This window comes from Vidua macroura, chromosome Z (genome assembly GCF_024509145.1).
Source record: "Vidua macroura isolate BioBank_ID:100142 chromosome Z, ASM2450914v1, whole genome shotgun sequence".
Classification (NCBI taxonomy): domain Eukaryota; kingdom Metazoa; phylum Chordata; class Aves; order Passeriformes; family Viduidae; genus Vidua; species Vidua macroura.
The window spans coordinates 11,472,966-11,496,121 of record NC_071611.1 but is presented as its reverse complement, the minus strand read 5'-3'; positions in this window follow the sequence as shown (position 1 = coordinate 11,496,121).

Here is a 23,156-nt window from a genome sequence, read left to right as displayed (position 1 = left end):
TCTTTATTGTAAACTTGCTTCTAAAGAGCAGTGGTATTAGAATACTATTTGCACACACATCTTTTTTCACCCTCATGAAAACACAGCTTTTCTGAAAAATGAAATTTCTTGAGTATAATTTTTGAGCAGATACATCCTGTCTGTTTTTTGGCTTTTTTCTTTACCTTCCTTCAGATTTAGAATTTCACTGTTTGCTATTCAAATCCATCCCTGACTATGTTTTACTTGTGGTACATGAGTATTTATTTTCAAAGAATGAGATTTATAATATTTATGAGAAAAAACCCACACATTAGAAGAACATTTCCAGTTAAAGATTACTTTTTGACCACTTAGTTATTTCAGAGAAATCCTGGCATCAGAAGTTTGTTTGTTTTTTTTTCTCAGATTATCATGAAGATCCTTATTAAAAATATTTGAAGGCAATCAATTAAATGCTTATATTAGTGAGAAGGTTTAGATCTACTCTCAAGGTTTATATTTATACAGAAGTGTTTCAAATGGCTCAGGACTTCCATATTGCTTTTTATTAGCAAATAAAATAATGGTACAAATATTTTTTTAATTAACACTGCTTTCAGAAGTGAGGCCTATTACTGTTTTATGTTTGTCACACAACAGGGACATGAAGACATTCTCTACTTTACACAGCAGACTATAAAAGATCAGGGCTTCTCTGGCTGTCCTGGTTCTTATCATCATGAAAATGGACACTTCAAGAGCTGACTGAGGATGTTGGTATATTTTATGGAGAGTTTTTTCCGACATAATATAATGTACATAATGAGAGACCAAGGAACTGGACAAAAGGGGAGTAGACTTAAAAAAAAAAAAGAAAAAGGAAGGAAGTTTGGAAGGAAGTTTGGAAGTTTGGAAGGAAGTTTGGAAGTTTGGAAGGAAGTTAAGAAGTTTGGAAGTTTGGAAGGAAGTTTGGAAGGAAGGAAGTTTGGAAGTTTGGAAGGAAGGAAGTTTGGAAGTTTGGAAGGAAGTTTGGAAGGAAGGAAGTTTGGAAGGAAGTTTGGAAGGAAGTTTGGAAGTTTGGAAGTTTGGAAGTTTGGAAGTTTGGAAGGAAGTTTGGAAGGAAGTTTGGAAGTTTGGAAGTTTGGAAGTTTGGAAGTTTGGAAGTTTGGAAGTTTGGAAGTTTGGAAGGAAGTTTGGAAGTTTGGAAGTTTGGAAGGAAGTTTGGAAGGAAGTTTGGAAGTTTGGAAGTTTGGAAGGAAGTTTGGAAGGAAGTTTGGAAGTTTGGAAGTTTGGAAGTTTGGAAGTTTGGAAGTTTGGAAGTTTGGAAGTTTGGAAGGAAGGAAGGAAGGAAGGAAGGAAGGAAGGAAGGAAGGAAGGAAGGAAGGAAGGAAGGAAGGAAGGATTTCTAACTTGTGGTAGTACATTTTATATAGCTTGCCACAGCCTTCTTAAAAATGAGTTGAAAAACTTGGGCAAGACATATGGACAGAAAAGACTCGTAGTGGACTGGACAATACAGACTAAGAAATGAAGGCTGAAATCATTAGGCAATGTTAAAACCACTTTTGTCTCCTTCTTTAAATTTGTCAACAGAGCAACAGAGCTTTTAGTATTGTTAGTACCGGAAAAACATCTGACAACAATTAGAAGTCTGCATAAGTATAGTAAATTAACAAATGTTCAACCTCCACGGAAATATACCACTGCAAACAAACTTGTCACAGTCTTTGGGAGCTATGCATAAGTGATAGCAAAATCTGATGTTTTCAACAGAGAAATTATATTCAGAGAACATATTCAAGCAACTTCAGCAGGAGGAGGCATAGGAGGTGCTAGGCAGCAAGCAGTATTACAGGAAAAAGACAACATATCCCTTTACAGGCTGACTAAATGCCTACTGAGATAGCTACCATCAGTAACAAGACAGAAAAGGTTGCTGCCAGTAATTATGCTCTTTATTACGTTGATTCCAGAGTTAAAGCCACCACTTCCGGATCTGCTCTTTACATTTTTCCAAGGCTCTGGCTTGGGGGGGGCAAGTGATTACTTAGAAAGAAACAGTTTAGAAATGTAGTTTATTTTGCATGAACAAACAATTATATGCAATGAAGCAAAAATTATTCAAAAAGTATGGAAATCTTTAAGAACACACAAATAGCTGCAAGTTACTCAGTGAATCATATACAAGCAAAACCTAACAATTTCCTCAGAGTTTTTCATCTGAATCTGCGTGACCTGCATGTGTTCAGAGGTGTAACAGTATGATCTAAATATACATGACAAACATTACCCTTTTATTGATAAGCTTTTGATAATCTCATTAACAATATTCTAAATATCACCACTGAAACCAAGATTTTATTCAAATCTACTCAACTTTGATAATCCTTCAACTCAAGTGCAACAGTCCTTTCAAGTCAAGATTTTTTCAGGTCCCTTGGTCTTGACATGAACCAACTGCATGCCTTGACTATCTATCCAACTTTGTTCTGCAACAAAGCGAAGTCTTCAAATGAAAGATCCTCTTCTGAGGATCTGAGAGAAGAAAATATTATTTTGATAATCCTAAGAAAACAAATTCACAGTTACAAAATCACCAAATTTTAGAAAAAATTAATGCACATTTTTCTCTTTGAAAGGATATTGTAGGTTTTCTCAACATCTCATAGTGCAGACCACACCAGCTGTTCCCTGTGGGCATGGAAAACACAGAAGCAACACTAGTGAACACTAAAGAAAGGAACCAGCAAATGGGTCAAGATTTTCTACAGATGACAGGAAGGAAGAAAACCCAAAGAGGGAAAAAACTTCTGTTTTCAAACCTGTGATGACTGAGGTTCATAAATGCCTACTAGTAGAATGAGTTATTACAACATATCTTATCTAGAGTTGAAAGCATTGGTCACTGAAAACAGAATCCAGCAGCTGCTGCCAAACACAAACTAATTTCTCTTTACTACCTGTACACAGATCTTACCCAATACTTTCATTCCTACACAAATCCTATCCTATTCCATGGGATTTTTAAACTTCTCACTGGTTATACTTAAGCTTTCTGAGAAATGAGTTACCTGACACTAAAAACCTTAGATGCTTAGAGTTTTGGTCATTAATATGGGTAAAGTTCTGTTGTAGATTCTGGGTACATGTGAGACAATACTTATGGTATTATTGAGTCTTAAAGAGACCTTTCTTCCCTCTCAAATCAAAAGGCAGTGTGTCAAATTCTTGCTCTTTATATGCAATTAGATATCATTGCAGGAATCAGCATTAGTAAGTCAAGAATATAATATTTTTTGATTTGGCTTTGTACAAGTCAACAGGGTGTTTTCCAATCAATTTCTCAAGGACTTTTCAGAAAAAGGGCATCCTAGTACCTTCAGCATCTGTATTGATTTCACTACCTCTTCTTTCACTTAAGATTCTGAAAATTTAGAGGGAAAACACGATTTTATGTTTTATAAAAGTCACAGATATCTTTTATTACTTTGCAGAGATTTTTCCTTTATAACTTTTTCTTTAGTTTATGTGACAGTTTAATTTCTGTCAAAACTAAGCTGAAGTGAACAATTTGTATGATACACCCTCTTTTACAGAGGACAGGTGTGCTGGTGTTATATCCCTTGATGGTTTCCTGCATTTATCTCCATCACCCTCAGTCCCTGGGTTAGAGAAACTTTGCAGTTTGGAACAACATAAAAATACGTCTCCTATGCTACAAGAAGACAGCTCCATCCTTGGTTTCAAGTCTTGTTTAATTTTCCTACCTGACACTGGAGCATCTTCAGCAGAATACAATGCAAGGTCCCATTCTCTGTAGAGGATGGTGGCTATTGCTGGCTATTGCTGGTTCAACGAATAGTAATCCTTCTCTCTTATTTTAGGCATGGCTTTAGGAAACTCAGACACCCAAAGCTAGGAGAGCATGTTCCAGAGCAGGTACTTAAAAATTGGGCACTGTGGTGGTTAATGTGCTGTGTTCCTAAATATCTGACACTGCTGCAAACCTCAGTGTGAGAAGGTGTTTACTCTTCCCACAGGCTGGCAAAACTGTTGTGTATTCTGTTGCATGTACAACTATGATGAATTTTGAACATCAAGCAATATGTTCTTTGGAAATCTACTTTTGGTTATGATTTGCCTGCACTATCCCTTTTAAATTAATCCAAAGCAAACCACACAGTGACATCCTATTGAATCTGGTGGGAGATTTGCTGTACTAAGAAGCTTTGTAAGAGTGGGCAGCCATTTGTGGGTTGGTTCTGCTTTGTTTTTTCATGCAAACATTTTGAAAGGGGGGAAAAAAGTTGGTGTCTCAGAAGTTTTTTGCTATGAAAATTAATTTGGGATTTTTTTTGGGTTTTTTTTTTGTTGTTTGTTTGTTTGGTTGTTTGTTTTTTTTTTTTTTGAGGATTTGAATATTTAGAAGTAGTATGTTTCATAGTCTTTGAAAATATAGTAAAAGCAATAAAAAAGGAAAACAAAAGAAAATATGCTACTTAATCTCACTTCTGTAGGAAAAATGTCTATTTGGGTGAAGAAAAATAAAAGAGTTGTGAGAAATTCCCTTCCTTGTCTTCTGATACAGGACAGTATGTGTCTTATAAACACATACTCCTTCTGTGGTAGTCTTCTTCAGGTTGAAGGAGCATCACACCAGCAGTGCAGACTTTTGCTGACACTACTTCCTACATATGGTAAAACCATATTCTTAATTACTTTTAGCTGCTGCTGACCAATAAGCATTTCCCATTTTGGAAAGCTGATCAGGCCAGCAGGCGTTATATGTTCTAATGTGGAAAATGAAGTCTCCCATCTTCTGCTGACATGTTTTTGGGAAATAGGTTGATTTGAGCTTGTGGGTGATGTCTGGCATCACTGACATCTCTGCTAGAGAGTGACAGTTTATAAGCGTACTTTTCCTGGAATAATCTATTTTTTTCTAATAAGGATGAGATGCATTTTCAACACATTCTGCTAAAACCAGATACCAAATGCTTGAACTATATATAACATGTGGTGTTCTCTATAGAGGTTTACTAGAAGGGATATGGGAAAATCTCTCATTTATATTCCTCCATCTACTCCTATATTTATATAAACGCTTAATCTTGTTTCAAAAACTGAATCATGTACATTGGCATTGCAGGCTCCTTGTGTTTGCATATGAGGTCCATAACTATGTCTGTAACATCTGGCCATACACCTTACAAATGCACACTGAAATTACCCTTTAAGAAACCTGAAATACTTAATAGTAGCTACAGGTTATAACAAAGAAAGGTTCTAAAACCGTAGACACCACAGAGATATAAACCTAGCCGTGGTCCTTGATAACCAATTCAAACTGAAACAATTGAATTTTAGCTGACAATTAAGTAATTTTAATAGTTTTACTATGAAAAGAACAGTAAGTATGAAAGTAATTAATCCTGACTATGAGGTAAGGATGTTTATCTGAATAGGACCTGTAACTAGCATGGGCTTAAAGTCTGAGAAAAATGAGACTGTAACAATTAAACTGTTTTGAAGCTTTGGTTTCAAATGTCTACCTCCCCCTCTTTCAGTTTCATCATAAGAATCCATCCACTTTGTGACATTTAACTATCACAGGTCTTCTGATCAGGGAGCTGTTAAACCAAACATAGACAAGCCCATACAAAGTCACTCACATACTCAGATGTGTGTTACCCTACAGATCTGGAGTGCCTAGGAAACCCTGCACATAGCAAGTGACTTCTTTGTGACATTGCAGGCGGTAACCACCAGTGATCAGAGGCTCTTATGTCTTATTCTGTAGATATGAAACTAAGTATCCTATTTTCTCATGTGACAGTCACTCACTATGTATCTTGGTGGTATGTACAGCACAGCTCCTGCATGGGCATGTCAGCAGCTCCTCTGCTTTACTGGCTGATGTTTCTCAGCCTTTCTAGATAATTATCTGGCCCCGCACTTCATGAGTTTGCAGAGGCACTGCAATTCCTCCTACGATCCATGATTTTTCCACACAGCTTTTTTTTTCCTGTCTTTTGAGCCAAGCAAAGTAAAACAGTAGCCATACGAACTGCTGGGAGATTTCCCAGTGGCAGGACTCCAAGTACAGCGCCTTGCAGAAATAATGCAGACTCAAGCTAGAATTGCTGCATTTAAGACCAACTCTAATAACATCTTTTATTCTTAATTATTTCAATATAGACAACATTAATATTCTCTCCTACCTCCATGGAATTAAAAGCAGCCATCTATGTCCACTGAGACCTGTTTAACATTTTTCCTCTGAACCTTCACTTTTCAGTTCACAGGACACTTAGCTTCTGCATTAGACATGAAAGGAACATCTCAGACATCAATATTTGAGATCAATGTATATTCACAAAGACAATATATGGAAATTCTTACCTTGCAGCTCAGGCTTTTAAGTTTCTCCTCTTCTTCATGATATTTCATGGAGTGCTTAAAATGTTCTGCTGGCTAAGCACAAGTTAGTCATAGTGAGACCTACAAAAATGCTGGTCTCACTCAAAAGTTTCAAAAGAGAGAGATGTGCTGCTCAATGAGAAGTAATGATGAGCTATAACAACTTTTTTTACAGAATACACATTCAAATTTTTTACCTGTGTAAACACTAATGTCAGAATCAACTCTTCATATGTTCCAACAGTTTCTGGTTTATTGTTTTGAAAATGAGCATCGTAACAAAAACATTCACTTAAATATAAATGGAAATATTAAGTGTCACAGTTATGTTTATTTTAGCCTATGTATGTCAACACAGGACTCAGTCATCTTATCCCAGGGATGACATTCTGTAAGGTAGGCAGATTTGCCACTAGACTCCCTGAGGCCAGAGGACAGGACTCATAGTTTTTTTGAAAGCTTCCCCAACCTTTTAAACACAGAAAAAAAATAGCTGGTGATTTTGCTGCTGGTAGCATGTTGGTCACAGCAAACCAGTCTTGCTGGTAAAACAGCACTTCACTGTCTGGATTCTAAATAATTCAGACAGGGGAACTTTGCCCTCTCTGTAGACACTGCTGAGCCTGAAAGACAGTCTCTAATGCTTTTTTTCCATCAGGTACTAACTAATTTAATTTTCTCTAGCTGAATGACTAAGACACAGTTCAGTCTTGAGTAAAACATAAAGTACAGTTGTACTGTATTAGGTGTGTCCAGGATCTGTTGTGCTTTAATTCTAGACATTTCTGGGTCTTTCTAGGTAAATTGCCTTCCCCTCCACTTTGTAAGTGTACAGAGACATAGTAATTCTGTAATTCTTTTCCATGGCACCTTTTTTCCTTTCCTCTGCATGAAGAAAGCAAAACACTGCAGTGTGAAGCCTGTGAGTTACTTTGGTCCTAAACTGTTCTCAGGTTCTTATGGTCACACAAGGCTGTTTTTACTCCACTTTTATGGGGGAATTTACTGTTCTATATTAGAAAGATCTCTTCCTTTGAAATGGTTAGTTTGTGGGCTTTTAGCAATTAAATAAAAATAATCCTAGAAGGAAAGAAAGAGTTTCAAGCAACCACAATGTGGACTGTGAACTTGAATGCCAGTTGAACCTAATCCTCAGCAGTATTCGTGTTGCAGTAATAACAGAGAGTAACTAGAAACGGCTCCAAAGGAGAAGGCCCCTAACCCACTTTAAAAAGCTGGAAATAGAAACACAATATTTAATCTCTTTTGGTTTGGTTCAAGAAATTAAGAGCCAGTGTTAAAGCTTTACAAAACTAGCTCATGAACTGTCCATTCATTGCACCATCTACTATGAAACCACTTTGACATTTATAGCTCAAATTCAGACTCAGTTGAGCACTTTTGAGTGGAAAAGGAGAAAATAGGAAAATATGCAAAATGTCTTAAAGCATTATCTGCCAATTCTTTCTCAGTTATTTCCATATTAAACTTAGATCACAAATTAAACTATTTATCCTTACTTGTAACATAAAAAACAACTTCAGAGTGGAATATTCTGCCACTTGCACTGTCATTAATATTAATGCTCTCTGTATGTACTTAGACTTTAATTGACATGTTATTGTTACATAGGAAAAAAAGGCCATTTACCACTTACATATATTGTATAGGACTACAGAACAGACTGGTAAAATTCTTGAGAATTTCTGAAAATACACTTAAATTTACCACCTATTTTATGTGCAATGCAAACATTTCAGTTTGCTTGCTCTTTTGCAGAAGAAATTCAGGTAACTTTAACCTTGTTTTTCCATAAATGACAATTTCTCAAGGGGAAGTGTGTATGATAGCTTTATGAACAGAAGAATATTCATTTTATCCATGTAATAATTATTTATTGTTTCCATCTAGTCCAAATAGAAAACAAAATTAGTTTTATTCTTTAAAGAAAACAAAAATAATTGTCTGCTGCTCTCCTTTTTGAAGAACGTTTACCAAATGCTTCAAAAGGACGATGCAAGTGTTTTCTATATACTTGTTGAGCATGACATGCTGAACTTTTTTGTTTTTATTATGTAATATTCATCACTTTTAAAGATGTTAAACATATAATCTATTTTAAACACATAGTTGTGAGTTTACTGCAGCAGCCATTTATAGCTGTCTTTAGGTCAGATTGCTTACCAGAAAGCATTACTAATTACCCCTCACAATTGTATTGCTATAGGTTCATCACAGCATAAAACTACACATGTTTCATTCTTTTTATTGAGTTGCATTGAAAATACCAAGAGGGGCACACATTAAGGCATCAGAAGACATTATCCCAGGACCTTCATTTTACTTTTTTTATTTTAACACATTCTCCTTTTCTAAAGTCAAATGTGTTTTTTGTGGTTTTTTTTGGTTTGTTTGTTTTTGTTTTTTTTTTTTTAGGGGCCTTCTCTCTGTATTTAGTATTTCCTTCCTCAACTGAAGTGTTTAAATTAAAACAGTTTAAATTAAACTGTTTAAACCTGTATTTTTTGTAGTGTAATAGATTTTTTGTGAATCATAACAACATAAGGAATTGCATCAAATGCAAAGAGAAAAATTTTAAAGAACTTGAGTCTGGATTATGTTGCATCCTTTCAATTGTAATGGTGATAATAGAATAAAAATTGTATTTTCATAGTACCTTAGAGTCATTGTTCAAAGATTCAAGGAATGAAAGAGCCAGGCTGATCTCAGTTTTACAAACAGAATGAGTAACAGGGACATGGAGAACATACTGGTTGAACAATTGCTAATAAAGTTACTTGTGGTCCTGATACTGACAGTGGAGATAAGTACAGCTGCAAAGAGTATTCTTGCAGCACAGAAAAAAAAAATCAGAACTGTTTCTTTTATTCTTATGATGACTGATGCAGCAAAGAGCTGAAATTCATGTATTTTTATGAACTGTTTCTTGCATGTATTGAATGACTGCTCATTTTTTGGACTTTTACAAAGTCTGTGTTCAAATGAACACAAGCATCTACTACTTCCTTGTAAATTATGACAATTTAGCCATTAAATGTAAGTCCAGAGATAAAAATAAATTTTACATAAAGAATCTTTACTTTATAGTAAAGATTATTTGCATGATGATGATGTAGGGTAAACATATAATAACAAAATATAACATTTTTGTCTTTATTGCCAGTTATATGAGCCACATAATTGTAATAAAAATCCCAATATTCAACTCTTGCCTTGCTTTTATTAATTCAAAAGTTTTTGCAAAGAATAAGGACCTTGTTTTGAAGACGTCAAGAAGAATGGATCATGTAAAATCCCTTAAATTATTTCCTATAAAATTCTGTCACCCTTGGCTACTCTGAACAGCCAGACTCATAATATTTTTTTCCCTCAGTGAACATATACAAAAATTGCTTTCTTCTATGGTTAATACTTTAGAGAGCATGTTATAATTCCCCATGGCAAAGTTTTCATAGTAAAATTACAGCCTAAGAAAATTAATGATGAGCAGCAAAGTGCTCCAGGGATGTAGTGCAATTATTTTCATGATAACTCACACACACCCTCTATTTGCTTTACTTCCTCTGTCTCTCACGTAAATTTTATTTTAACAAAGAACTGCTCAGTCTATCAGTAAAACATGAAGGTTTATAGAAGGACTTTCAAAAGGCTTACATTTAATTGATGTCCAAACCCTCTCAGTCTGCAAATCAGTAACAAAAGATGTTTTGCCTTCTTTCTGCAAATAGAGCAGATGTCTAAGTAAAATATCACCTCTGGAACAGAAGCAACTGACTTTTATGTTCTCATCACAAAAATGGAAGCTCTACACTGGTGGTCTTTCTTATTTACACCACACACATGGCAATCTTTGACATTCATTTCCTTGAATATAAACAGAAGATACAGCCTCCGTCTCCAGAAGTTAATGAATTGAATGATAAGACCCCTTAATTCAAATGCCTAATGACCCTTTAGTACTTCCACAGTTCTGAAAAGTGTGTTAAAACTGATTTTAGGATAAGGCAGAAGATTGGTGAAACAGTACCTTTGTGCTTACTATGAGAGGACTTGTTCACATACAGCCTTAAGCCAAATTAGACACAGCAATTTTAATGCTGACTAAAACTATGTTTTCAATTTGACTAAAAGCCAATTTAAATAATTGGAGCACCGGGGTAAAAGTTTTGTAACTTATCCACAGGACCCTTTAACATGAACAGGATACCCAGTAAAAGGACGTTAACAGTATTGAGATTACTGGACATAAATCAACAGATTGAAAAGTTCAGAGAAAAAATGCATTCATTAGAACTAGTCAGATGTTTTCAGGTGGGCTGTTTAGACTTAAAAAAATTACAGAACATGAAACCTTCAAATGTGTGCCAGTTATGGGGAAAAAATGTATTTCAAGTCACACAGAGTAATACATTATATTACTGGAGGATGTTCGGGATATTCATCTATAGTGTAGAAAATCTGCCTGATTCAGATGGAGGACTTAAACCTTGGCTCTATCTATGTCTTCGGGGCTAAGCAAATGTTTTGTAAAAATATCTGCTTTGATTCACTTAATTTTTGTGGAAAACACCTAAAATTCCTGTGAAAATCTACATAATCTTTTTTGTCCAACTGTGATGTGAGAATTTTTCTTTTTTTAAATTTTGAAAAAGGCTTCTCATCCAACTCTGACATGATCCCCTGCTGAGCTATTGGTCATGAGACTTGTTTAGTGTGTAGGAATGACTTAGCATTCAGTTTCCCATAAACTCTTTTATTCCCAAACCATAAAAATGGAAACAGATCTTTAATTTAAGCAAGATTTTAGTTGCTGTTTGTTTTGTAACTAGCTCTGCATGAAAAAAAAAAAAAAAAAAGAACATTACACAGGTATGAAGCATATTGGACTGGTAAAAAAACCAGAAAAAACTGTCCATATATGTAATCTTTTGGCATGATCAAGAATTATAAAAGATCTCCATAATCCTATCCATTAGCAGGTTAAACATAAAACTTTAGCAAATTCATGCAAATGAAATTGTCATTCATCAAAAACAAAAGCTACTTCACTTGCATTTCTGGTGAGTATTTAGGTGGCCAGGAAGGCAGGACTGAAATAATGCAGAGAATGAGGATGATCATACAGGTTTTATTTCATAAGACAGCAGAAACTACATCTTAAACTCTCCTTGCACTGTGATACACTGCCTTCCATGATGGCATCCCTTTTGTAATAATCAATTATATCAGCAAAGGATAATTATTTGAGAAAAACAACCTTATGTAAGTAAGATGCCAAATCCGAAAGCAAATATTTAACTGTTGTGTTGTATCATAACCTGTGCAATGAGAGATACTTCATTGAAAAGTAAAACTATGTGTTTCGCCAATTACTTACCATTTTCTCTGCTTTTTGAAAAAAAAAAATCTTAAATAAAGGTTTGAAAATCTATAAGATTTAAGTTTAATTTTATCCATCTGTTAGAAGAGTATGTTATGACTAGAAGACACTAGTAAGGCTGAAGGAACGTGTTGCAAAACTGGGCAAAATGAATATAATATTAACTTTAATGTAAATATACTGAATTCAGCAAACTGAATTCTATTGCTGATTTTTGGTCTTTAATGACGTGGGGGACAACGAGGCATTGCAGCCTTGATCCTTTAGCATATGTCCTCTTGTAAAGTCTGACAGAATCCCAACCTTCTATAAAAAAGCAAATTCTGGTTTTTTGAGCCTGATTTTGTGTAAATTCTCGAAACGCATCTTGTTGACTAATTTCTATTTTTACATTGCTGATTGACTCCAAAGCACTTTAGTGGAGAGCAATTGAATCACCATTGCCATACTGGCAAACTCTGTTCCACTGTAAAGAAGTAGCAGAGCAGACAGGACTACCAACTAGCTGAACACATGAACTTTACTCTAAAGCAGCATGAATTACACCTTACAGTCCTTAGAAAACAGTGGACTGTGCTGGAGGGGAACCACCAAACAATGAAAAAATACTTTACATGTGTAATCTTTCATAATAGCATATGACTTTAAACTACACATGAATAATCAAGAATGCAAACGTTCTCCAGTCATTGCTTGCTGTCAGTGTACAAGCAGTTCAAGTTTCAGGACTGCTGTCTTTTTTCCCTTGATGTTAATAGAATAGAAAATGAAGTTTAACAAAACTGATTATCAGTGATAACTCTACTACACTAAGGCAAAAGAAATTAAACTCTTAAATATTTCTGGGCAATTTAATGCATAGCATTTGATTTTGTTTTTCATAACTGGTGAAGCCTTGCAGTTCCCCCTAAGCTCATGTGAAGTAGTGATAAGTTAGCAGTTCTACAAACCCTGCTTGTTCTATTGGCAGTTTACAGGTTAAATGTAAAAGGATTTCAAACAGTGGCCACTTGAGAAATTTTTGCTTTTACATGCAAACTACCAAGCAGCTCTTAGCCCATCTGCTTGGGAGCCTCATATTTTATAAACACTTATATTTCAACTCAGTTGATGTTTCAGAGGACTTATGCTCATTGATTTACTGTACTTAAAAGGCAATGCTTGAGAAATTGAGTTTTTATGCATTTTTATCCATTACTGTCAATGTTGTGTGAATGCTTCTACAGCTGGCATTATTTATAGAGCTGTGTAAACTATGGCTAGACTTTGTTTCTCAAACAAGTTCTGAAGCAGGCATCAGTATTAGCTCAAAAAGAAAAAAAAAGGGAAAAAACCTCTCAAATACCCAACAAACACATCCTTCCTCTTACAGATCACTGTTGTTTTCTGAACACCATACATAATTTTATTCTAATCTTCTGATGCAAGTGGGAATCTCCAGAGGAAGCAGCTCCACACCACCACTTTCTTCAGAGGGCAACTGATACCAATACAGATTTTAGGACAAACCTGACCAATTATGCAGTACGATGCATCAAACACCCTACTGTTCATCCCATGACTGAGGCCTTTTAGATGGAAAAGGAAAACAGAGTTCAGTTTCTTTACTGCAGGAAAGAGTTGTGTTTTTTCAGTTTGTTCATTTATTCCTGTTTCTCTCACCAAAGAAGCCCCTTTTTTAGGGAAGTTAAAACTATAATGCCCTCACTGGTACCCTAAAACGGTTCTATATCAAACACATCTCAATTTGTTCTCCATATGTACTTCAGCATTTCTTAGTTCCTAAACACATGCACACTCACGGAGATTTGGAAGCAATTTTTACAACCACACAGCTACAATGTGAGGAGTAACAGCTGAGCTTAAAGAACATTTGCACTGCACTGCAAGATTCACTGTAAAGGATGACGCTTTTTTTGTCACAAATCCCTTACAAATATGTGATGATCCTCTGCTTCATTTATATATTATACTGCCCATAATTTCAAAGAAAGCTTGAAAACTTAGCCTAAATATAGCCCAGTGCCTGAAAGGTAAAAAGCAAGTAAAAGATCTCAATAACAAGTTTCTTCCTACGTTAATGCTGTAACTTCGCTGAAAGTACTGTCTCTTGTCTGTTTTAATTTGTATTTAAGGACCATCTTACTTGGCTAGGCATCATTATTAGCTAAGATGTTTGCAGAAACTTTATGTTCAATAAGAAGTTAGTAATTAATTTATACCACTGACTTCACAAGTTCTGTAGAACAGCAGTAGTGAAAATTTCAAAAATGAAATCAGAGTAGATAGGAGTATATGTCAATATAAACATTGTTGGCATATATTTCAACTTCTCCTGAACTGGGTATCAAAGTAAACAAGAAAGCTATGAGGAAAGTTACTGGGAGGAGCAGTGGTAGTGTTTCCATGTATTACCTTCAGTCCTACTGCTAGGAACTCTTAGGTAGGCACACTCATTTAACATTCAAGCCTTTGAAAATCTGTTTTCCCTTGTTTTCCGCAAGTATCTGGGGCCTACAGCACACATAATCCCCAGCAGCAGGGACAAAAAGGCACTTGAGTTAGACCACATTTGTCTCTACTTTTTTCCTCTACTTTCCCAAACAAGTACAAGTTCACAGTGTCAGTTGTCATGGGGATACTCCACAAGTACAATCCGCACTGCAAAGTCACCATAGTCCATTGTGTCAGTTATCTTAAACTGTATTAATGAATTTGATCCTTTAAGAACACACCATTCCTGCTGTAATAACAGCACGATCAGTGGAAGCAGCCTAACATTTCTGTTATAATTCTCTATATTCAGTCATTTCCTGACATTGATAAACTAATCACTTGAACTGAATTTCCCCTTTCTGGTATTCACTGCAGACTGCAATTTCTTAACAAAAGCTTTAATTAAAAAACACAAAACTTTTCCAGCATGCAAATAAGGGAAAATAGCAATGAAAAGCACACATCTGAAATCACTAGATGTTGCATTCCCTGAATAATAGCTGTTGTCCTTGCTGCCAAAGTTGATGATCTAGTGGAAAAATAACTGAATGTTTTCATAAAAACTTTTCAAAAGACTCCCAAAGTGGATAAACTTATCAGAGACCACTTTAATTCTGCAGCTTACAAATTTCTGGACATGTGATTTTATAATTTCAAAGTATTTTTGATAGGTTCTTTTGACATGGCCATGAAAAAAGAATAACATATTTATGTCAGTAACAATAGGAAAATGAAAAAGTGCTTTATTTTCAATTTATTTTGAAAGGGCAAGCTAGAATTCCAATATAAGCTCATACTGGAAGTGTCAGAACAGTATAAATTGTAAATTTTTTGCGCACTACACAACCGTAGTCCATTAAAAACCTGTCTCTTTATTTGTGTAAACTCAGACAAGTAGAAGAATATGGTAAGTTAATATTGACATACATATGTAGAAAACATGATTTGTAGAAAGAGTTAGCTTGTCAAAAATTATTTCATAGCCAAACAGCAAGAAACTGATATTGGCAGTAATTCTATAATATTTAAGTGTGAGCAGCAGGCACCACTTCTTGCCTGGAATTTTAGAAATTATCAACAGAAAACAAAACGGTATTTATTGTCTTACACTGACTAACATTCAGGACTATTTGAAACAAAAATTGCAAGAAAGAAAAATGCCAAAAGGAAATCTGGTCTTTAGGAATATGAATACAGTGACTTTAAGTGATACTTTAAGTATCACTTAAAGTCACTGTACTCATATTCCTAAAGACCATACATTAAGTATGACTTAAAGTCATTAAGTATAACTTAATGTTATACTGTAAGATATACGGTATAACTTTAAGTTATACAGTATTTTAAGTTATACTGTATTTTACTGAAGCACAAAGGAATTCTATGAAGGCTGTATAGCCAACCTTTCTGATACATGCCTCATTCAAAATTATTATGGTTCATGCACTTTTTCTCTACAGATTTACTATTCTTTGCCCAGCTCAGTCAGTAATACTGAAAACATTTTGATAAAATAAAATGCATAGATCTGTTGTTGAACTGTTCTTGGAAGTATATGCATTGTAGACAGAAGACAGCACATGGTACTTAAAATCTTTTACTACAGTGCACGCTCTTTTTCTTGAACAGTAATTGGAAAGGGGACCTGGATAAATACAGCTGTGTTGAGAGGGAGTAAAGTGATGGAAGGGGTAATACAAGACTCTACCATCTGTAGAATATCCTCTCTATTACTTTGCTCCTTTTAGTTCTTCAAGAGTTATTTTAATGGCTGCTGAAATCCGAGATGTGCATTCCTATTGTAACTCTATGGCAAATATTTGAAGTCATTTTTGTTTCTGTACAATGGTGAATGGCACCCGTCACATCCAAATGCAGGGAAAAAGTGGAACACACTCCGAACTGTACTATCCCCATTAGAGAGAAACAGTCTGACAGCACTTACACTGTCCAAGGCAAACAAGCCCTTATCAACAACAGCATTGAACTTTGAAATTACTTCAAATTAGAAAACCCCTTTTCTTAGACTAAAAAGCTTTATACATGTCATAAATAATTTGCAAGGTTTTACTGTTAGTTTAATTCTTTCTGATTGGATTACTAATCACAACACTTTATTCTTGTTTTGCTAAAATAAAAATCTGAATCCAGAGTCAGACAGTACTATGTCTCTAAAGGTGGATATTTTTAACTGAGTAATAGGAACTTGCAAAGAATCTTCTTTAGAATATTTCTATGATGAAACTACAGAAGGGTTTTATCCCTCCTTGCAAAGAAAATTAAACAACTCATGCTGATATATCTCTGAAAAGCCAACTTATTCCAGCAGGCTTTGCTGCAAAACCTCTAAAGATACACTGGTAACATGCAATTCCTGCCTTGGCCAACTGATTGCTTTCTGAGCCTTGATAAGAAAACAGCTTTACACTGTATCACTGGACAGTTACTCAACCACACTGGTTACACATGTGAGATTTAAAACTATTTTGTGAGTTGCATTGAGTGAAATTTGTTCTTAAACATAGATTTTGATGATTCTGAACTTTTAACCCTTTAGCAAAACTATTTACAATCCAGAAAGACCCCACCTGCAAAGAAAGTCCATCTAGGGCAGTACTCAGGTACGGAGGCTGATAATGTAACTTTGGGACTTTTACAATGCCTTTGTATGTGGTCAGTGGCTTTGCAAGAGACCACACACACACAAACAGAGGCTCTCATAATTGCCTAACATTTTCACCACCTGTTCTCAAGCCATGTTATCAGATGTGAAGGAACCAGTAAAAGACAGTTTATAAGCTATAAATGGAAGTAGCTGCATCAGAGAGCTGATAAATATTTCACTGGAAGTTATTTGTGTAGCAGACTATAATTTAAATGGTACTAAACTGCTTTGAAGTATCGGTTTCAAGTTACAGGATGTCACAGTTGCTGTTTTGGGGTAGGAGATATGTGTATTGGGATGATCAAAGAGGTGATATTTCTTGTTTAACTGATCCTGTCAAAGATAAGGTCATCTTTCCCTTGCCTTTCTACTTCATCTTTACCCCTGTCTGCTGCTTAAGTGTGAAAGCTTGGTTTCATTTAGAAAAAAAAAAAAGAGTGCCTACTATGTTCAGTCATTTCACAGCCTTCAGAGGTGTTGAGTTAGTATGGAAACGCTGATATCTCTATCCCTATGGGAGTCAATAAAATTAATCTTTAAAAAAAGATAACCTTTGCCTCACTCTTAGTTTAAATAGACTAAATCTGAGTGGAAAACATATTTTATATATGACCTAGGTGATTATAAAGAGGAAACTATATCCAGATCTAAGTAGAGCTATAGATTTCTTACATGAATCTTTAAAGGCACTTGCTTTAGAAATTATTTTAATAGTAGGTCCTCTGTCACTGCTGACTTGTGCAAAAATTGTCTTCTATAACTAGATATTTGGTATGATATATGATGTAAATGAAGCATTCATTAGGGATATGCTGAATATGTTGTGAATTTCACACTTATTTCCCTTCACTTAAATCCTATTTGTTACTCAAGCCCAAAGGTCAGAACTGACTGATTTCCAAGAGAGAAGAGAAATTAAACATTTTCATACCCAGATTCAAGTTGATCCAGTTAGTTTTGCATGTCTCATTCAAGAAAAATCTGACAGAATTTTAGTTTGGTCTCAGTGACCTTATTCTTGAAATTGCATCCATATGCGCTGGCTTATTGATTTGGGTGTAAAATATCAGGGTAGTGAATCCTTGCCTGTAATGGACTTTCAGTCTAATATTATATATATAAGGCCTTACAATTACAACAGGTAAAACGATTGTTGAAAAATTTTTCATAAATTACTTGCTGCATTGTTTTTGGAATTTTAGCCGCTCCAAAGTCATATTCCTAAATGTGATAAAACTATTCTTACATTGAAATCTTGTAAAATCATTATTTTGTAGCTGTACAGCTCTGTGGACATCCAGACTCAGCTTAAGTTAGCACTGAAAGTATTCCTTACTGTTCTGGGTTATCAGTTATGATAATTTATTTTTTATTCACTAGCCAGAGCATGAGTATTGGCATTAATTTTTATCAATGAGTCGCTCACTGGTAGAGCACTGCAGTCTTTGAACAGTGTACTTATTTGGGATGATTGCTTGGAAATTTAATTAAAAATTAAATTCTCAAGTTTTACTCTCAGATCATTATCCACATGGTGTAAGAAGTGTTGTGCTGTGGAATATTCTGTATCTAGATTTGACAATTTTGGGCAGTTTTGGTACTACTCTCTTAAAAAAAATATTGTAGAAAAAGGAAAAAAAAAGCAGAGAATGATGACAAAAGAAGAAGACTATAAAAGAACTAGAAAATAAAGCTCATACTAGAAAAGATGAGTAAAAATGATTCTTCACTTTGCAACATGAGGAATGGGGTAGGATGAAGATAGGGGAAAAGAATCACAGATGTTGATGACATTATTACTGTAGTGAAGAGATGTGAAGAAGGATTTAATGACATGAGTAATGGGGACTTGCACAAAATTATCATAAACAGACCTAATAAGAAGTATTGACTTTCTCCACATCTCCAAGTTCTGGAACTTAGATGCTTGAGATATAAATATCTCGAACACTGGGTACTGGAGGCTGGGTAATGCATGCTAGGAAGTCATGCTATTCTCACTATAAATATATCAGATGCATTTCTAGACTGTCTGTGGTGCTAGGTAGACTTGGATCAAATCCATTGCAGCAATTCTGTAAGTTAGATTGTTTGCAAGGGTGTTAATACTGCTTTTCAGCATGGAAAGCTTCTTTTTTTGTGCTAATTAGCTGAGGAATGAAAGTTTGAAACTTTGTGCCTGCAGAGATTACAGCATGATCTAATTCTCCCAGCTAAAGCTCTTGTGCAATACTAACCTTTTAAATTTCAGCAGTACTTTCTGTTCAGATGAACTATAGTTTTCCTGGAAAGGATGCATTTTTCCATTAGCAAAACCCCTTTTTAAAATACTGACAAAATAAAACAATGTTTTTGGCAAGATAGGCTCATTTACAAGTTTGAAATGAAGTGTGAAAATTGCTGAAAACTGTTACTTTTATTGCAAATATTTCCTGTGTTTCTAACAGAACAGATTTAGTTCCACCAGACAATGCATATTGATGAAACCTGAAAATATCAGAACCTTAAAGGGAGAACTTTAAAAATAATAGTTTGTCAAGTTTTTATTTTTACTCAAGTTCAGGTTCTACCTGAACTTGGAGTGTTATTCTGTCTTCTTGTATCCATTGTCTCTCCCCTCTTTCCACTTCTTCCCATGACTTTAATCTCATGACCCATGAACCTTACTGTCGTAGTTTAGGAATAGTACTTCCCAATACAGTGTCCCTAGTCTCCTTCCTCCCGGACACCCTGGCTCAATCCCCATCTCCTCCTGTCCCCCTTCCTTTGGAGGCACAAAGGTGAAAATTACAGGTTGAGAGAAGAACAATTTACTGGGAGCAGCAATGAGATAAGAAACAGCAACAGTAACAATGTTAGTAATAATAACAAAAGGTATAGGACAAAGAAAATATTTACATGGAAAGTGAGGCAATACCCACCAACTAAGTCCCTTACTTCCACTAAGATTCCCTTACTCTCACATGAGCTAGTATTCTAACAGTAGTGTCTGACCATGCGTCGTCCTAGCTACTGTTAAACATTAATTCTGTCCTGGCTGAAACTAGGCACTTACTAAGGAGGATATTTTATATTTTCTCTAATGGATGACTGTGTTCTGTTTATCTAATTTTGTCATGAATTCTATAATCTCCAGAATGCAATGCATCATTATGTCCTTTCTAAAGAATCAACAAATTTGGTATTTATTATATCTTTTACTAAAAAAGAAGCTTTTTCCATCATACTACCCTAGTCATCTGCTTCCCTGTCAAATGCTAGAAAAGGAGCTTCTCCTGCTTCTTACTACCCCCAATTTATCGCAATAACTTTGGATATTCACTATCAAACATTTAAAGTGAATTTATCCTCTGAGGCTATCACAGATCTTGGGAATTCTTCTCCAAGAGCACTCAAGCAGCAGGAGCTGAACCCACATAGATTTCAATATAACCTGACACTAATCACATGGAAGAGAGCTTGGAAACTGAATGAAGCTTCTGAAGTGAAAACAAAGTATTGCACTTTTTTGTTAAACAGTCAGGCAGTGTCTTACTTCCCAAACAACTTAATTTCTCATTAGAATGTGCAATAACACCTAAAGCAAGAATGAAAAGCCAAAGCCAAGTCCAAAACAGGACAAATATATCTTGGATGGCCAGAATTTTTTATACACAAACCTGGATGCAAATCTGTGTTCTTGAGCATGGAGCTGCAATAAGAATTGATAACAAACTGAACTGTGAACCCCCCACCCACCCCGAGGATCCCCTCATGGAGAAACCCCTAAAAAATTCTGTCCTAGGACTGAGAAATGAACGAGACTTTTGGGGTTTTTTTGGACTTCAGGTTACTGTCTATTTTTTCTCTTATCAAAAGTTCAGTACCCTGTCTACACGCCAAACTTAGCATACAAAGAGAAGGCACCAAAAGCCACAAGACATAGGTTCAACATCTTTTAAAACTATTTTGTCCAATTAACTCTTAGAATGTATTTTATTTCTACCTTTCTACCAATAACTAATTATTCTTCTGTTCACGCAATATCTGCATTGTGGCTCTCCCCAACCAATCACTCTGTGCTACCAACACTGCAGATAATGGAGTAGATGAAACACAAGGAGATCAGGCGACGCACAAAATCCTCCATCTTCTCTTCTATTTACCTCCATACTAAAAGCCCAAAACAGATTTTTCACCCTGTGATAAACCACACTAGTATCTATTTCACACACTTGTAGATTCCAATTAATCCCAAAGTCTTGGAGGCTTTCTCCATGGACAAAGGTTAAAAGCAAGTGTTCTCCTGGAGATCAGAACTTCTCAGGACAGGCAGAGAAATATTCCCTGTGCCCTGGGTTCCAACACTGAACTGCTATCTCTACAATTGGAAATATATGCATATCATCAGCTCAAATTTAGACCAGGATAGCCATCATTGAAGCTCATTATGTCATGGGAACAACTGTATATTTGGTTAAAGAGTGGTTAGTGAGTACAGGAAGATTTTCATTACACAAAACTATGTGGACACTATTGTGGAGGATGAATAGTATGACACAGTTCCTCTCTCAGTCCTTCCTTGGATGCATTTCAGCAAAGTGAAAGCTAGGTAGAAAGACTTGCACTGCCATTACCTACAGTGTATAACTTAGAAAACAAAGGGAACACCAAGACCTACTAAATTAAAGAAAGATATAATTTGGAAACTGTTTTGGAATTGTATCCAATCCCTACTCATATCCCCCTACTTAACTGTCATGTTGGTTCCATTCAAGAGGTGACTCCATTAGATTCAGAAGGGATACCAAATAATGGAGCAGTGCCTTATGTATTCTCAGGGTATTAATTTTGTTTGGAAAGAATACAGACATCATGACCTTTAAAGAAAATGTACTGTTCATATGTTTTCCTGTTTTTCTTTAGGTGGCTGGGAATCACCTACAGTACATAATTTTCAAGATCAAAGTTCTCTGGTCATCTAACCAGGCGGAACCCTGGTTATTACTGCTAATACATTACTCAGCATGGCTGAGCAGACAGCTTTCCATGGCCTTTCAGAACGGGTATTACAAACAGCTGCTGTAAAAGCATGTGACTGGCTCCACATGAGGAACAATGACATTTGCTGCACAGTGCCATCTTCTCGTGACGTCTCTAATGTTTTCCTGTCATGTCTCTAATGTTAATTCTGTGTTGGTAATAATTTTAAAAGGCCTGTCTCTATCATGAGGCAAAAAACGTTCTGTACATGTATCATATGTATGCTGAGTACATACTGTTGCATCCTGGGTTTTGGGTTCAGATTTGGGGTTCTGGTCTTTGTTAGCTTACTGGTTCCATGTGTCCTCATGCATCCCCCGTGTTATCCCCCCCCCCACGGAAGTCACCCCCAGGCTGCTGGCCATTGGGTTTTCTCCCCTGCCACTCCTGTGCCCACTCCCCCGTCCAGTCCCCGGCAGTTCTGTGCTCGTCACCTCATTCTCGCGGTCCCACTGGCCCTGAACCCCCGTGTCCGCCCCCATCATGTCCCCATTGGCCATTGTGGCAGCATCACAGCCACGGTGTCTGTGTTCAGTGGGCAGAGGGTTCCCGTCCTCCCCTGTCCCACCCCTATATCCCTCCGCGGCACCCCAGCCTCGGGGCCAGATTCGTCCAAGCGAGGCTGGGAGCGGCCGTGGCTTCTCCATCGCGGCTCCTGCAATAAAGCGCCCAGCCACGACACGGATGGGTTTGGACAATTCCCTGCCTCTTCATTTCCTTCCCTCGCGACGATGACAACGCGCAGCCAACCCACCCGGAGTGCAGCCGCAGAAGCACCTGGAAGTAGCGGCAGCATTGACCCTGATGAGAAGCTGAGGCGCCAAGCAGCGTTCTCGGGAGCTGTTCGGGGCGGGAAAAGTGACGCGCCACTGGAACATAACTTTCTATTACTACTTTCAGGAATTTTAATTTGATTGATTTTTTCTATTTACACATAAAATATATGATGAATGCTTTTTTGTAAGACTGATTCTTCCTTTACCTGCAGCAGAGAACAGAGATAGAGAAAACATATTTTGCCTTTGATAGCCAGAATACAGCTATGAAATTATTGTGAATAGTTTTTGAGATCCACATTTTTCATTGTTCATTGTTATTGTTTCTTCTTCTTGAACAGAAGTAGTATCCTATCCACTTAGTGCAACCATCCACCTAAACTATAGTCTCCCCATTGTTTGTGGTGTTTTTTGC